Source organism: Xiphophorus maculatus, chromosome 7 (genome assembly GCF_002775205.1).
Source record: "Xiphophorus maculatus strain JP 163 A chromosome 7, X_maculatus-5.0-male, whole genome shotgun sequence".
NCBI lineage: Eukaryota > Metazoa > Chordata > Actinopteri > Cyprinodontiformes > Poeciliidae > Xiphophorus > Xiphophorus maculatus.
The window spans coordinates 27,124,706-27,143,351 of NC_036449.1; positions in this window are offsets into that span (position 1 = coordinate 27,124,706).

Consider the following 18,646-nt stretch of genomic DNA (forward strand, 5'->3'; position numbering starts at 1 on the left):
GGAAATGGGCAAGATATATATATACACACACACACCTTTTAATTCAATGAGTTTCCTTTAATTTCATGATTATTGACATTGTAGATTCACACTGAAGGCATCAAAACTATGAATAACATGTGGAAATATGCACTAAACAAAAAAGTGTAAAACAACTGAAAATACCCCTTATATTCTAGTTTCTTCAAAGTAGCAACCTTTTGCTGTGATTACTGCTTTGCACACACTCTGCATTTTCTTGATGAGCTTCAAGAGGTCGTCACCTGAAATGGTTTTCACTTCATAGGTGTGCCCTGTCAGGTTAATAAGTGGGATTTATTGCCTTATCAATAGTCATGAAAAGAAAGAAACCCCATTGCATTAGAAGATGTGTCCATATATATATACACTGCTCAAAAAAATAAAGGGAACACTCAAATAACACATCCTAGATCTGAATGAAAGAAATATTCTCATTGAATACTTTGTTCTGTACAAAGTTGAATGTGCTGACAACAAAATCACACAAAAATCATCAATGGAAATCAAATTTATTAACCAATGGAGGCCTGGATTTGGAGCCACACACAAAATTAAAGTGAAATAACACTACACGCTGATCCAACTTTAATGTAATGTCCTTAAAACAAGTCAAAATGAGGCTCAGTATTGTGTGTGGCCTCCACGTGCCTGTATGACCTCCCTACAACGCCTGGGAATGCTCCTGATGAGGTGGCGGATGGTCTCCTGAGGGATGTCCTCCCAGACCTGGACTAAAGCATCCGCCAACTCCTGGACAGTCTGTGGTGCAACGTGACGTTGGTGGATGGAGCGAGACATGATGTCCCAGATGTGCTCAATCGGATTCAGGTCTGGGGAACGGGCTGGCCAGTCCATAGCTTCAATGCCTTCATCTTGCAGGAACTGCTGACACACTCCAGCCACATGAGGTCTAGCATTGTCCTGCATTAGGAGGAACCCAGGGCCAACCGCACCAGCATATGGTCTCACAAGGGGTCTGAGGATCTCATCTCGGTACCTAATGGCAGTCAGGCTACCTCTGGTGAGCACATGGAGGGCTGTGCAGCCCTCCAAAGAAATGCCACCCCACACCATTACTGACCCACTGCCAAACCGGTCATGCTGAAGGATGTTGCAGGCAGCAGACCGCTCTCCACGGCGTCTCCAGACTCTGTCACGTCTGTCACATGTGCTCAGTGTGAACCTGCTTTCATCTGTGAAGAGCACAAGGCGCCAGTGGCGAATTTGCCAATCCTGGTGTTCTCTGGCAAATGCCAAGCGTCCTGCACGGTGTTGGGCTGTGAGCACAACCCCCATCTGTGGACGTCGGGCCCTCATACCATCCTCATGGAGTCGGTTTCTAACCGTTTGTGCAGACACATGCACATTTGTGGCCTGCTGGAGGTCATTTTGCAGGGCTCTGGCAGTGCTCCTCCTGTTCCTTCTTGCACAAAGGCGGAGGTAGCGGTCCTGCTGCTGGGTTGTTGCCCTCCTACAGCCTCCTCCACGTCTCCTGGTGTACTGGCCTGTCTCCTGGTAGCGCCTCCAGCCTCTGGACACTACGCTGACAGACACAGCAAACCTTCTTGCCACAGCTCGCATTGATGTGCCATCCTGGATGAGCTGCACTACCTGAGCCACTTGTGTGGGTTGTGGAGTCCGTCTCATGCTACCACGAGTGTGAAAGCACCACCAACATTCAAAACTGACCAAAACATCAGCCAGACAGCATAGGTACTGAGAAGTGGTCTGTGGTCCCAACTGCAGAACCACTCCTTTATTGAGTGTGTCTTGCTAATTGCCAATAATTTCCACCTGTTGTCTATTCCATTTGCACAACAGCAGGTGAAATTGATTGTCAATCAGTGTTGCTTCCTAAGTGGACAGTTTGATTTCACAGAAGTTTGATTTACTTGGAGTTATATTGTGTTGTTTAAGTGTTCCCTTAATTTTTTTGAGCAGTGTATATATATGTATATATACACAGTACAGACCAAAAGTTTGATTCTGATGTGATTCACTTCAGTGACACAATCTTCTTACATAATTATAAAATAATAATCATAATTTTCATCTGTTGTTTACATTCAGCCTTTTTTGTTACAGAATAATGATGTACAGTATGTCTCACATCAATGACAAAAAAGTCACATAAAATGCAACACGACCGTTTTGATGGGAGACATTTTGAAAATAATTGGATATGCATCTGAATTTACATATAAAAGTGGCTGAGGTTGGATTTTTCAGGTGTTAAAAGATTGAAAAGATTTCTCTTTCATTCCTGCAGCTTGTTCAGATTGTTAAAGCTCGGCTCTTATTTTAAAATCTGCTTATTTACTTATAAATGCCCAAAGAGTTTTATGCATTATTAGACTGAATAATTGGAAATGACATCCAGACCTGAAGCTGTTAATAAACTGCTCTACTTCCTGTGAAGTGGAGGGAAATTATAGTTGACGAAAAGTTTCATTTCAAAGATCTACATGTTGTTAAATGATTCTGTCCTCTCTGACTCTTCCATCCTCAGCTATACATAGAATTATTGATATATGAAGAAATGCAGGATTATTGTAAATAATTTAACTTGATGTGTTGAAATTGTGAAAGTGATCATTTTCTGTTTTTTAATCACTCTTCATAACACTGAAACATTGTTTAGAAATACAAAGAACTGGGACACAATTTGGTCAATAGTAAATTAAATATTCAATAGACTACATGTCTTTGGTTTAAATGTATTTATTTTAACAAACTGATTTAAAACATGTCCTTTATTTATCTTCCCAGCCTCTCAGGATTCTTTGGCTGTGACAGTGGAGGTTCAGGAGGGAGAACCGTCTGTCGTTCTGCCCTGCCACATCAGCAAGAGATTAGAAGAGATTGTTACAGTGAAATGGAGCCGCTTTGATCTCAATCCCAATAATGTCCATCAACGGCGAGAAGCTGACGACCTACATGGACAAAATCAGGTTTTCAGAGGAAGAACTTCAATGATACCTGATGCTCTGGACTCTGGTGACTTCAGCCTCACTCTGAGAAAGCCTCAACTTTTAGACACCGGCTTCTACATCTGCAGCATGACTGAGAATCAAGAGGAAACAGCTCTGTCTGGTGTTCAGCTGCATGTCAAAGGTCAGCTACCTTTCACAACTCCCAATTATTGAAACCTGTTTGTTTCCTGTTTTGTAATGTCTAATAAATAATCTTAGTTAAATATGGTCACTCAGCAACCATTGAGCTGATTTATGGTCAAAGTTTTGGTAAATCATTTTTATGAAATGAGAAACATATCCAAGTAAAAAATATGTTTTACAGAACAGTGATAAAGGAGAGTCATCAAACTGACTTTTGTCTCCTAAAATGTTTTATTTTTCTATAGATTTTTTTTTAGTGTTCAATAATTATTCAATGACAGACATCATGTCCTGATAATCATTCTGTAGTTCCTACAGCTGTCAGTTTTCATCATCTATTAGTTAAATATCTTATCACTTCCTTACTTGTGGACTCGACTTATTTTGGCTGAAATGTATGAGATTCCACTGGTGGACGACAAGGAAACTTATTACATGGAGACATCAGCAGTAAAGATAACTGATGTAAATCACAATTATTTACAGTCCAATTAGGTTCTAGTTGTGATACAAAACAAAGAAAGCAGGCTAATCTAATGAGGTCCAGCTAATGATATCAAGTTCCTGACTTCAGACTCATTTTGAGCAGAACATGAACAAGGTGGAATAAAAATAGAGAGGAATCCTGGTTTTTACCATGTTGGGGAAAAAACCCTAACGCAACAATGTAGACAGGGAGCCCAATCCTATCCAAGGTACCTGTTAGTTTAGCTAGGCTAAGTGTAAAAAGATTTTATAGATTAGATTATAGAGCTGTTCAATATCCAGCTCAGGGCAGCAGAGCCTCTGTGCTGTTCAGTCTCAGTGGCCTTGACCAGCGTATTGAAATCACTTCTTCAGGTTGGCAAAGTGTGTAATCCCCATACTGAAGAATTGTACCAAATGTTCTGACTGGAAGGGAAAAAAATAATAGTTTAATCAAAAACAAATAATATGGTTGTTGACTAGCAGGGTTAGTCTGAAGCAGTCATTCTCAGTCCGTTAGGGGAGGGCCACTAGAGGGCGCCGCTAGTGATACTGCATGTAAACGACCGTTTATTTGCCATGACGTGAGATCAAAATGTGACGCTTACCAAAGAATTGTGTTAAAAATAATAATGGAAAACTGACTTCAGACCAAGTCACTCAAAACAAAAGAAAAGCTTCAGATACCGGTGGAAAGAAAAAAACTCCAGGACTACTTTTCTGATCAGAGGAAGCGGAATCACAGCTGCTGATTGTTGAAGTGTCGTTCACTAGCGATTGGATTCTTTGAACGGCTCTATGGGGTGAGCGGTTGACCTCAGTTAGTGAGAACTGTTCTATGTTTCTCTGACTTTGCTTGCTTAAGATGCTCTGCTTACACGTCTACAGCTATTGTTATTTTTATTTAATTAGAAATTATTAAATTAATTAATACTACAAATAAGTACAATTGATAGAAATTGATGGATTGTTTTTATATTTAATGGTGCAGAAAAGGATTTTTTGTTTCTGCTAAAGCAACTCAAGTCTATCTTTCTTTAATTGTTCTTCATTTACCAATAGCCCTAAATGTTATTGATGCACACAACACGTGATAGTAAAGAACACCTTTTTTGATGTGTCTGACATCATTGGAAAGTTGACACTTTCAGAATCTGTAAATAACTCAAAATGCCCAAGTAGACCTGTTTTTGTCGTGGCCAGTCACATTTACCAAACAGCACCACTCTTCTCATTAGGATGAACAACAATAGTGAGTCAAGAGTCTAATATTTTCATTTCCGGGTTGCATTATATATTAAGATGTGTCATCATGAGGGCAATTTCAGGTTAGGTGATCCTTGACTGTTAAATGGGTCAAGTGGTCATCTGCCTGAAAAAGTTTGACAAACACTGGTCTAAGGAATCCAACAAATAATAATCAATACAAATGATGATATTATCACTCCAATGCTTACAGTAAACTGGGGTGGAAGGGAGATGTTTTGTTGCTGTTGAATAACAGTTGCATTTCCAAAGGGCTACTGTTAACCTATCTACTGTTCTTCACATAACAATTGATATGCTGAAATTGTGCAAGTGATCCTTTTTCTGAATTTCATTAACTCTGGAGTTTTTCCCTATCCCGTCATAATAAGATAAGATAAGATTTATTTGTCATTGTCATCAACAGATTACAATGAGATTGAGATTTGCTCGACTCGAGTTAAGATGCAGGTTATGTGTATATACATAATGTACAAAGATAAAGAAATAAATAGTACAAAATGAGAAATAAATAGACATCAGAAGATGGTTGCAGCGCCTGGAGGTGTCGCAACAGAATTTACATTTTTAACAAAGTGGTGTCAAGAGCAGAAGTTCTTATGCCTTTGAATTTAGTGCCATGATTGCCATTGGGTAAAAACTGTTTTTTAGGCGATTTGTCCTGGTTTTTATTGCTCTGTATCTCTTGCCTGATGGCAGCAGCTGGAAGAGACCATGGCCAGGGTGTGAAGAGTCATTTAAAATGTCCAAAACTTTCTTGTGGAGCCTAGAAGTGTAAATCTGTTCCATAGTGGGGAGGGGGCAGCCTATGGTTCTCTCTGCTGCCCTAACAACCATCTGGAGCGCCTTCTTGTCCGCGGATGTGCTGCTGCCGTACCAGACACACAGACCGTACGTGAGCACACTCTCTATGGAGCAGTGATAGAAGGCCTGCAGCAGGTCTGAGGGGAGACGGTTCTTCTTGAGTATTCTCAGAAAGTACAGTCTCTGCTGTGCCTTCTTCAACAGCTCCTTGGTGTTGGTGCTCCAGGTTAGCTTGTCCTCCAACTCCATGCCCAGAAACCTGAACACTGGGACCCTCTCCACACAGATCCCACTGATGGTGAGAGGCTGGATGTCCGTTTTGTTCTTCCTGAAGTCGATCACCAGCTCCTTTGTTTTGGAGATGCTGAGGAGCAGGTTATTGACTTTGCACCACTCTGACAGCCGCTTCACCTCATCCCTGTACTCCAGCTCCCCCTTCCCGCCTGAGATGAGACCAACAACAGTCGTGTCATCTGCAAACTTTATGATCTTGTTGCTGAGGTGGTTGGAGACACAGTCATGAGCAATAACCCTGCAAAAAGTAGTTATGTAGCAAACTGGGAGCGTGTTGGATTATGTAGTTAAATGGTTGAAAGAAAAGTGTCTAATATTTAAATGTATTCATTTCAATAACTGATTTAAAACATTTATTCTCTTTATTTGTCCTTCTAGCCTCTCAGGATTCTTTATATGTGTCTCTGGATGTTTATCAGGGGGATTCATCTGTTGTTCTGCCCTGCCAGAACAGCCAATCATCAGAAGGGATTCTCACAGTGAAATGGAGTCGCTTTGACCTCAACCCCAACACTGTCCATCTACGGCGAGAAGGAGACGACCTACAAGCTCAAAATGTTCTTTTCAGTGGACGAACATTAATGAGGTCTGATGCTGTAGATGTTGGTGATTTCAGCCTCACTCTGAGAGAACCTCAACTTTTAGACAGCGGCGTCTACATCTGCAGTATTCATCAGGAGACAGAAGGAAAAATGCTAACAGGCATTCGGCTGAATGTTAAAGGTCAGCTAATTTGATACCCGCACATGCACACAGTATATATCCAAAAGTATTGTGCAATGTATCATTGGGTCATAACCAATAATTGAATCAGTGACATGCGGTCAGGGGAGGCAGATGAGGCAGAGCCTCACCTGTCATCATGGAAGAATAATATAATGATAAGATAAATTATATTGCTCTTTTCACCCTGTGTTTTATACTATAAAGTATTTATTTTTCATTTAGCTTAACCAATTTTGATAATTTGTTCTTCACAATCGCTGAATTTTCACATTTTCCCATTGAAAAGCCGGTGAGGCAGCAGCGAGCTGAGCCTCACCAGAGATTGTGCAACCTCTAGCTAACTGCACTGGCTGCCATTCTATGGGAGGATGTTCCTCCTGTCTGTAGTCGCCAATAAAATGGCTAAAAAACATTTAATATATGAACTGATTTTCCATCATTTAGCTTATCGATATAATGTATCGTATTTGTCACCAACTGTGTGTGTAACGTGATTAGTGTGCTGAGGAGCGATCATAGAGAGAACAGATTCGAGGTGAGGCAGGCAGTTCTCCTGCCTCATGGCAGGGGGCGCTCATGATCCCAGACATTGGGCCTCATCTTCTGCAGAGTAAGAGACAGAGAGCTAGTGATACAGTAAGTGGTGTCAAATTCCAGTCCTCAAGGGCCGATGTCCTGCAACTTTTAGATGTGCCTCTGCTGCATCACACCTGAATGGAATAATTAGGTCATTAAGGCTCTGGAGAACTGATCTACACAAGGAGGAGGTCATTAAGCTTGCGTCCTGATCCACACTCCATACCAGTAGGTGGCGGTAATGCACACCATTAAGTTGCTTGCCAACCGCCATTAAAACCAAAAAGAAGAAGAAGAAGAGGTAATTAAGCCATTTCATTCCAGTGTTTTGTACCTGTGGCACATCTAAAAACTTCAGGACTGCGGCTCTTGAAGACTGGAGTTTGACACCTGTGAAGTAAGGGAAGCTACACGCAAAGAGTCTAGGTGTAGCTTGGCTGATACAGAGAGAGAAAAAGGTGGTTTGAGTTGTACTTCAATGGGTTTCCCCTTTGCTGTGCAGCAAAGCACTAAATTAATAATACCTATATTTCATTGAGTTAACAGAATTATTCTACCTTGGCGGCTTTGGGTGGCATGTGAAAGTATAGTCATTTTGCCCTTCAATGTTGTCCACATGCTCAAAATTTCCATATGTAAACAATAACATGCAGGGGGTCTTATGATTTTGATTAAGTCAGTGCCTCATCAGCCATGAACCTCACCGCACGTCCGTAAATTGAATTCAGATGTTTCAGTCACTTCCTTGGTTGCAGATATACTGAAGATTTTCACAACGATCAAAGACAATTATATTCTAATTTTTAAAGGAGACTCTGGGACATGTTAACATATTTATCAAACTATCACATTTTCAGACAAAAACATAACTGCATCACCTCTAAGATCTGATTGGTCTTTATTTTTCTCTATAGAAAAGTTTCCAACTTGGGCCAAAGTTCTGCTGGTTCTGCTGGTTCTCCTGGTTCTTCTTGCTGTTTCTGGAGGCCTTTTATTTCATTTGCGACATTATTTTATGTCAGGTAAGTTCCTTTTACAACAGAATCAATGCCAATGCTTTACATGCTGAGATTTTTACTTTTCCTCAGAGAGTTTGTGACCATTTTAGACAACAAACCATGAACTGATACAGAAAAGTGAAAGATGAAGATACCTTCAGAATTAAAATGGTTTGATGGGAATTTTTATAAAATTATGGTTTGGATTGTCCAACATGCTGAGTTTCCAGTCTTTATGCACCTTATCATCTCAGGGCTGTACTGCCTTTCTCCTCTTGTGGTTTTCTTTTCATACTTTCTTATGCGGGAATTTTACTGCCATAAGTCGAGATCACACATTTTCAGTTTGCAAGCAGGATTTAATTTCCTTGTTCTCTAAATTTCTGCTCTCTTTCAAATATTCTCTGTGCTTTCACGTCTTTGTTCTCAAGGTCAGATTCTCTCCGCACGCAAAAACTTCTCTCTGCTCGCTTGCGAATTCTTTTCTACTCTCTCAAAAAAAAAAAAGTACCGTCGCCTGTCAACGTTTCAGCCAATAGAATGCAAGTGTTATACCAGGTGGTGGGAGTTTGTTTCCTTTTGGTGCATTCTGTTGGTCGGTTCTAGTTCAGCTTCTATGCACCACAAATTTGGAACAAACTTCCAGAAAACTATCAAAGAGCCAAAACACTGAGTTCCTTTTAAATCTAGACTAAAAACCAGCTGTTTAGAGTTACTTTTAAAACATAATCATGATGTGTAATGATGACAAAATGTAATCTTGTTGACTGTGTTTTTCTATGACTTTGTATTTTTGAGTTTTTATGATGTAAAGCTGTTTGAACTGTGTTGTTGCTGAAATGTTTATACAAATAACATTTGATTGATTGATTGATTCTTATCTATAGGTTAATGTAGATAGATATCTATTTACCTAGATGGATACATACATACATAGTCTCACAGGCACACCCAGTAGAAGGAAACAAACGCACCCTTGAGGAGGATCCCACTGCCTAACACTTTCATTCTATTGGCTGTAACGTTGCCAGGTGACGGTCCTTTTTTGTTTTGAAAGAGAGCAGAAAGGACTTCACAACCTAGCAGAGAGATTTGCGAGCGGAGAGTTAATACAAGCAGAGAAAAGTTTTGCGCGAGAGGAGAATTTGTGAAGATCAACAAAGTAAAGACTCTGGAGTGGCCTAGTCAAAGTCCTGACTTGTAACCTATTGAGATGACATGAAAGGGCACTAAAAAAACCATTCAGTGTAGCTGAATTAGAAACATTCTGCAAAGAATGGAGGGCAAAATTTCCTCCTCAACTGGAAAAGAGTCATTGTAATTCATCACAAACTTGGTAGCAGTTGTTGCTGCAAAGGTTAGGAAAATCAAATGTTAGGTTTAATGACCAATCACTTTTTCTCACAGGAAGATGTAGGTGTGGAATTTCTTCCCCTTAACCATAGAAACCTTCATTTAAAAACTGGATTTTGTGTTTATTGGTTTGGCCTTTAACTAATATTTAAATTGATTTGATGTTCTGAAACACTTCAATGTGACAAACATGCAAAATAAAGACAATGAAGTCAGGAACTTTTTTTTCATACCACTGTACTTTTGTGGGTGACAAAGAACACAAAAAAACGAATAACTTTATGTCAATATTTTGTAGAGCCATATTTCTCTGATACTACACTAGTAAGATTTTTAAGGAAATGTCTCTACCAGCTTTGCTCATTTAAACACTGGTATTCTTTCTATTCTCCTTTGAAAATGTGTAAAACTTCAATCACAGGATGGACAGAGACTGTAAACACCAATTAACAAAACTGTATCACAGAATCCAAGCTGGAGTAAGAACTGATCTTTGACTAGGCCATTCTACCAAATGGACCTGCTTTGACCTGAACCGTCTCATTATAACTCCAGCTTTAGGTTTACAGTCTTTGTCCTGCTGGAAGATGGATGTTCGCTCCAGTCTCACTCTCAGCCTCTAACAGGTTTCCTTCCAGGATTGTCCTGTATTTAGTTTCATCCATCTTCCCATCCTCTAAATAAAAATGTAAATCTTGAATGTCAGACTTTCCTAATCTAATGTTTCTAAATCAAAATTTTTAAGTTGCCCATCATGTAAAATTCCCAGATACAGAGTTCTGATTATTTTTTGTCTGTCCTGTTGAATATTCCTGCTGTCTTTTCTCATCCACTAAATACAAATCAAACCCACATTACAGGATGATGACATTAAGTTATTGAAACTCTTCTCTGCTTTGGATCCATCAGTCAAATGTTTATCTCCTGTCCTTAGGAAACAACAGTAATGTACTTTGTTATCTGTTAGTTAAAAAGTATAAGTATAGCAGTGGTTTCTCTTTATGAATTAACATGTGGATGATAGTGAGTTTTTTCTTCTGTGTTTCTTTGAAAGTAAGTTTAGATCCCATGGATCCACTGTCAGCATCTGGTCTCTAAATCCTGAGTTTCACATTGTGACTGAAGTGTTTTTCTCCTGGAATATCACTGAGGCTCCATTACTGTGAACATCAACATCATCAGTTCTGCTGCTGTCAGTGCAGCTCATCTGTTTTGTTTCTCAGTCTACAGGGTGGAGGTGGATTCAGGAGAGGAGTCTGTTCTGCTGCCATTTAAAACTGCAGCCCGTCTGCCTGAAAGAGTCACAGTAACATGGAGAGACAACACTGGCAGGATGGTCCATGGGTGTTACAGGAAGGTCTTTATGGGTTCTGTGGATTTTGAGAACTGGTCTGTTCAACACTATAAGTATAAAAACAGAACAAAGATTGTGAAAGAAGGTAAATTTGGAGACTACAGTTTGATCCTGAAGAATCTAACAGACAGAGACACAGGAACCTACAGCTGCACCGTTTACAAATATGGGTCAGGAAAAACCCTGACCATGAAACAGGTGCTGCTTGATGTCAAAGGTGAGTTCTGTAAATATAGATCATTTTTCAATGATAATATATTTAATAATGGAGTTTGTCCTTATTCTGAGTTATTAATATGAAGGTTAGAATGAGGAAATATGTTGCAGGAATATAATGTATAATAATAAAGAAAGAAAGAAATTATGTAATAAACCGCAGAAATACTAATAGTAATTGACTATGAAGCAAAATGTATTTCCTGGGTTTTATGTAGAACTGTTACATTTTAATCAGTATCAGTTTTCATCCTTTCATCCATCTATTGTTCAGACCCACTTATCCATTCAGATGACATTGATCTGTTGGTTCCTATAACCATTGACTGAGACTGGTGTTCAGTCCAGACTGGTCACCAGTTCATCATAGGACCGGTGGACCAGTATAATCCGTGTAAAATAAATATTAAGTTGCTGAATTTTAATGTTTCAGTTTAGTTTTTCAATTGCAGGATTAAACTAATAAATGTAATTGTGTCTATGATTTTATTACAGTATCAACTTATTGTAAAAACAGTCAGAAACTTCTCTTTAATTATATTCTAACTTTCTTCTCTTCTCCATCCAGCTGGACCTGACTCTCTCATCATAGCCATAGACTTTGGTTCAGGATTCAGTGGCTACGCCTTCAATGTTAAACCCAGAGAGGAAGGAGGTGAGACCCAGATAAAGAGATGGAGTAATGGACTTGGACTAGACACCCCAAAGACTCCAACCTGCATCCTGTTTGATGAACATAAAGCATTTATGAAGTTTGGTTATGAAGCTAAAACAGCATTTACCAATATGAGAGAAGAAGAAACTAAGAAACATTATTTCTTTGAAAACTTCAAGTGGAATGTCCTTGACATGGTAAGTAAAAGTAAATAACTACAGATAAATGTTCTTCTTTCTTGGATCCTATCATGTTTTCTATGAACACACCAGTTTTCTCATTTTGAAACTGAGTCACTATATGAATTATCAGAGATATTTTAAACCTGAACTCTTCTCCTTTCACAGTTTTTCACCTGCTGTAGGTCTTAACACTGGGTCTCTATAATTATAATAATATCTCTTTCATTTCCAGTTGTAGTCTAAAAGCTTTTTTGCTTTTTTTTGTTTTGTTTTGTTTTTTCTACTGGTGGCCTTTATTCATCAGTAATCTGACAGTAAGGGGGGAAAGACAAGCAGCAAAGGTAGAGAGGACTCAAACTCATTATGTTTGTGTCGATGTCTATAGCCTGTAGGGGGCGTCACTGTGCCAGGCGACACCATTAGTCTGATAGTTTCTGAACTTTTGCACAATAGCATTTCAGAAAAGCAGAACTTTACCTAGGGTCTCATTTATAAAAAAAATTCACAGGAATCATAATAAATGTGTATGTACGCCCAAAATTCAAATATGTTCTATGTCAAAAAAGCCTGATTTCTAAAAACATTTGCATTCACACCAGAAAGCAATTTCCCCCTTATAAATCACACCTGCAGCTCTTTGCATGCAAAATTCCTCCTCAATGCAAATGACCTCATGAATAATGAGGTGTAATTAAATGCATCACCTGATTCAGACGATTGTGTGAAAATCTGTTCCTCCTGTGTCGGGGCGTCACTGCAGCCAGAGAGGCGGATCCGACCATTTCATGGCACTTCTGGTCGATTTCTCAGTGAAACAACTCGTATAATCATGTTAAAGTTGTAACTTTCATTTTATTGGCAGCTGCTCTTAAACAACAACAATAACAACATTGTAAAATAAATAAATAAACGTGTTTTTTGTGGAGGTCTTCTTACACAGTTGTGTGTTTTTTCTAATTGCCAAGAGAATCAGTCTTTTTCCAACTTTTGTCACTTAAGCCTGACAAATAAGTCAGTCACCAAGAACGGTTTTCCAACACATTGTGTGTATTTATAATTTTTCATTGCTAATATAAGAGGAGGGAAGCTGGATGACAGCAGGGCACAAAGATTAGACTTCCTGAATAGATGAGAGAGTAGGCTTTCTGGAAAATCCTGTTCTAATGAAAAATATGACAGATTACTGGAGAAAATAAATTTCTAGTTGCTCATTTTTGGTCCACATATAACAATCATTGAGAATTTGGAAACATTTGCTCTTTATTTATCAAAGTTAAGGGGGGATCCAAATATTTCAGCTGTCTGAAATAATTTGTTAATGTTATTGAGGGAGAAATTATTTTTATCAGAAAGTTTTATTTCTCTCTTCATGAACAACAAAGGCTGTGAATATGGAAACCTTTGCTCTTTATTTGCCAAAGTTATGAGGGGGGAACCAAATATTTCAGCTCTCTTCCCATAGTTACCTTTTATTGAAGTCTTGGAAAGAGAAATATCAAGAATATTTTTAAAATGTAATTTATTAACTATTAGAGAACCTAAATCAACAAGAACAGAACAACAAACCTACAGAACTAAAGCGAACACACAAAGGACTCAAATGTATTTTCTGCTGGTGGGCAGCAGAAAAAGAAAAAAAATACACACACACACACACACACACACACACATATATATATATATATATATATATATATATATATATATATATATATGCAAAATAAATATATTTATTTGGAGCAGGAAGTCTTTAAATAAATGAAATTAAAATTGAACCATAAAGCCATCTGCAACAAATTAAATTAAATAAACACAGAATCCATCTCTGATTTGTTTTTCTAACCATTAAAATCTGTTATTTCATATTTAAATCAAACAGAAAAATAATTGCTATTCAGCACATTAAAGAAATAAGTTTCTGCTTGGACTAACAGTAGTTCACCATCAGTAGATTTGATAAACTAACCTGGGTTTGAATATAAACTAACAGACTGAACCTGTTCACAGGACAACAGGTGGGAGAGAACCTTCACAAACAGGAAGTCAATGTTGACCCAGAAGGTTTTTACAGAAGTTCTGAGATTCCTGAAGGACGAGGCTCTGAAAACCATCAGATCTCATCCAGAAGGTGGAGAGTTCACAGCATCTGACTTCACCTGGGTGCTGACTGTTCCTGACATCTTAAAGGATTTTTGTAAAAAGTTCATAATAGAAGCTGCAGCTCTGGTAACATCATATTTTTAAAGTCAACATCAGCTCTGAAATGTTCAGTAGAATCAGACGTTTGTTTTCTCCTCCAGGCTGGTCTTGTAACAGACGACACTAAAAGCAAAGTGATGTTTGTTTTGGAGTCAGAAGCAGCTTTGACCTGGTGTTTGAAGCTTCAATCTGATGGTTTCATCACACAGAACCACAGCAGAGACTCACAGGATCAACCTGCAGGAGCAGCAGAACCTGATACCAGCTGTAACGGTACTGTGTGGATCTATAACGTCTGGCATACAAACATTTAACATCTAACAGGTTTTGGTTTGTAGTAAAGGACAAATGTAATATATGAATGGATTCTTTAGGTGGTTTGTTGGACTAATTGTTTGGAATCAAATCATGTAAAAGTATTTATTACATTTTTGTTCCTAAATGTTTCACCACATCTTTAAAACCAACCTGAGAAATTCTAATTTCCTCCTCAATCTAATAACTGATTGTTTCAATCTTGACCCAGAATCTGGGAATAAATCCTTTAAATCACTGAGGGGGAATTTTGCTTCACTCTTTATTGCTGAGAGTTTTCCAGTATTAGTTCATATTTGAGGCGATGTCTCAGCATCTTAAACAGATTTTTAACCAATCAGGGCCAGACTTCCTGGTTTCCTTCAGCTTTTCATCAGACCTCTTGTGGACCGGGCCTTTATGAAACTAGTTTCTGGTCTTAAACTTTCCCATGAAGGTCAGTTTAACCAAGTCTGTCTCGTTTTCTCATTGTTGAATTATCAGCTGCTTTTGGTTTTCCGAAAACCAGAATGAAGGTCACAGGAGTTTGGGTTTTTTCGGCTTTGGCTCCTAAACTTTGACCTTTGGACATCTGCTGTTGTTTAAGTTATACAAATAAATTTGACATTCACATGAACTCTGACCTGGACTGAGGCAGTGAGGCCTGCAGACCTTTAGATATTTCTTCTTCTTCTTTGAGTCGTTGATGTTGGAGTCATTTTGGTTGGTCAGTTTCTCCTGTGAAGGTTCATCACTGTTCACTGTTTTCTCTATTTATGGATAATAACTTTCACTTTGTTCACTGAGGCTCTACCACCTTAGAAATGACTTTCTAACTTTATTTAATTTCACTTTGGAATCAAAAGAGTATTTTTGAATTTGAACTTCTAGACTGATCTCAATGACTTGGTTTTTCATTTGTTCTTTACTTTATTTAGAATAAACTATGACATCGCCTACTTCATGTTGTTAGGCAGGTTCTGTTTACCTGATTTCTTGATTCTGATGGTTTAACAGTAATCAGATCTGGGTTTAGAACTGAAATTGAATTTAAAAATGTGGCTGAATGGTTAATTAGAATTTAGTGTCAAACATGATGCTGGATAAAAGTTAGAAAATTGATGATTTGATCAGAAAATCAAAAGAAACAGGAAACAGCAGTTACATTTAAGTTTTCTACACAAACTCATAGATGTTCTCTCATTGATATCATTTAAAATAACAATCTGCTTATGTTTTAAATAACATAACCAGATTGTTTTTAACAACATAGTTAAATAACACCAGGTTGTTAAATACCCAATAAAATGTTTAAATATTTTATTGGTTTATTAAAATACTTTTAAGGCTTTTTAATTCTCAATGTGTTCATGTAAAACCAGCAGAGCTGTTGTTTCAGATAATCTATCATTATAATTAAACATGACTGTAAACCGATCAGAATAATTGATACATCATTAAAGGAGAGCCAGATTATCTTTAATGTGATCATGATCGCTTGATTTTCAGGTTTTCTAAAGATTTTAGTTTTCATGACATTTTCTTCTGCTTCACTATTTGACCATTTTCAGATAAATTTGTCTTTACTTCTTAACTCTGGCCATCAGAAAAAGCTCCTGAACTTAAAATGTACATCAGTGATCATCAATAACTTTGTGATAAAAAATAATATAGAAAATTGTTTGATAGACAGAAACTATTTTATTTCCAAAGAGTCTTTAGCTGAAAACTTGGCATCTAGAAGAATCAGGATGATGGATCATTCAAGTCTAAAGTAAAATCTTCTTCTAAAAGTCAGAAAAATAAATGATCAAGACTGTTAAAATAAAAAGTTGTATTTCTCAGAGGGAAAATGACAAGAAATTGCCTTCAGAAACATTTGCACAATATTGTATGTTAGCTCTAAAGTACCTGAACACAGACACAAAAAGAGACAAGAGTCAGAACTTAAGTTTTACCTGCAGGGAGAGAACACAGTTGAAACCCAGTTACAGATTTCGGCCGATGCTCTGAAGCTTCAATTGAGTCTCATCCTGCTTTTATTAGAATTAGGAACACCCTAGTTACATGGCAGTGTGCAGCCCTGAAGGGAAGGGGAGCAAAAAACCAGCTGCACACTCATATGAATACAACTCATTTATAGTCTTCAAAAGCAGGTTTCATAGGATAAGACTATCGGTTTGCAGTTCCTCTGGGTCATGGACGCTGCTGGGTCGTCTCTTTCATGGTCCTTTTCACTCCTCAGGCCGCTTCCAGAGTTTCTGCAAACACTTCAAAAATACTCAAAGCACTTCAAAACACTCAAGGCACACCATTAAAATGTAAATACAAAGGTAAATAAAAGGATGTTAATATAAAATAAAGGTAAAGCAAAAAAATGATAATAAAATATAAAATTCTTCCAACAATTGTATATTTTTAATTTCATGTTTAAATATTTATTTCTATTTGCTCTTTATGAATGTAATATATCATAACAAAAGAAATAACCTTTTTGTGAATCCATCAATTTAAAGATTTAAGGTGTTAAAATTTAAGCACAGGATGAAACATTAATCTTTTAACCATCAATCTGGATTTAAGTCCTTCCAGTTTTATTTTCTAGCTGCAGCAGCATCCAGCTCCATCTTCTCCTCCTCCAGCTGCTCTAACTTCTATCTGCAGCTCTGCAGAGCTAAATCCTTCCTCCTGCTTGGAGGAAAACCTCACTGTCAGCTCTCAGGTTTCTAAGTTTAAGGAAATAAATAAACATTCACATTGTTTTGTTTCAGTTATTTAGAAAGAAAAAAAAAAAGAAAATCTTAATTGCTTCAAGTATCCCATAATGAAACTCAATTTAGCCATAGACTGTGAAATTATATTTTACCTAAACACCAGTGGATCTGTGAACATAATGATGCAAATAATTCAGAATCCTCATATGAAGTAATTAATAACCAGACAAAATAAAATTATCTATAAAAATATTTAACTACATACAAAAAAATTAAATAAATTACAACATTATTTAAAAATTAATTTCAGTAAATCAGCTATAAAGTAAAAAAAAAGTACATAGATTAATTACACACAGACTGATGTTTTTTGTTTATTTTTCCCCTCCAGGGTCTTTTGTGGGCTCTAGTGTCCTTTATATGAAAGTATTCTGACAGGAAAGGGGGGGAAGACATGCGGCAAATATCACCGGGTCCGGGAATCGAACCTGTGACGGCCACATCGAGGACTCAAGGCGTGGGTCACACTATCCCCTACGCCACCACAGCACGCCCCAGACTGATGTTTTAAAACTTATTTCTGTAAATGAATTGTATTAAAATATTTAGGATTATGATATCAAATCAGACCTTTAAAAAACATTTTTAATATAAAACTTTTGCTTAATGAAAAGTCTATTTAATATCTAACTTAGGGTTTTTATTTTCAAAAGGGTCTTTTAATATGAAAAAAATTGTATTATCAGAACTCATAATCTGATTAAATATGATGGCATAATTTAACCCTTTCATGCATGAATTATGAGCCTTTGTGTCAGAATTTTTGCCATTTCCATTTTTTATTTTTAAAGTAGGAAAAAAAAGTTTATAAAAAAACAAAAAAAAGTTTGCTTTTTTTAGGTGATCAATTGTAATTTTCTCCAAATACAGTTATTTGAAAAATGCATCAGTAGTATTGTTCTTCAGAGGTTATCTGATGTCACAATATTTTTCAAGAGTCGTCTACAGTCGAAGGAGGAACCGGGTCGGTTCTCACGCTTTTATGTCTGTCGGCCATATTGGATTTAACAAAAATAATTTCTTGCATTTGCAGCTGATGGCCAGTAGATGATAGTGTATTTTATGATGCTTTAGTGTCCACTTCAGTGGTCTGTGTGCATTTATAACATAAAAATCCACAAGAAGCAGAAGAAAATGGCTTTTCAATAGCTGTCCACCGTAGTGACCACTATGCATAAAAGGGTTAAAGTTGTTTTGTCTGCAACTTTAATATTTTTTTAAAATATTTTAAAGTTGATGCAGGCTTCATGTGGATGCATAAATTTTACACCTCAGGCCCATCAATATGAGAGTGACATCACTTCCTCTAACAATGAATCCACACACTTTCTACATCTTTTGTACTCAGATTTC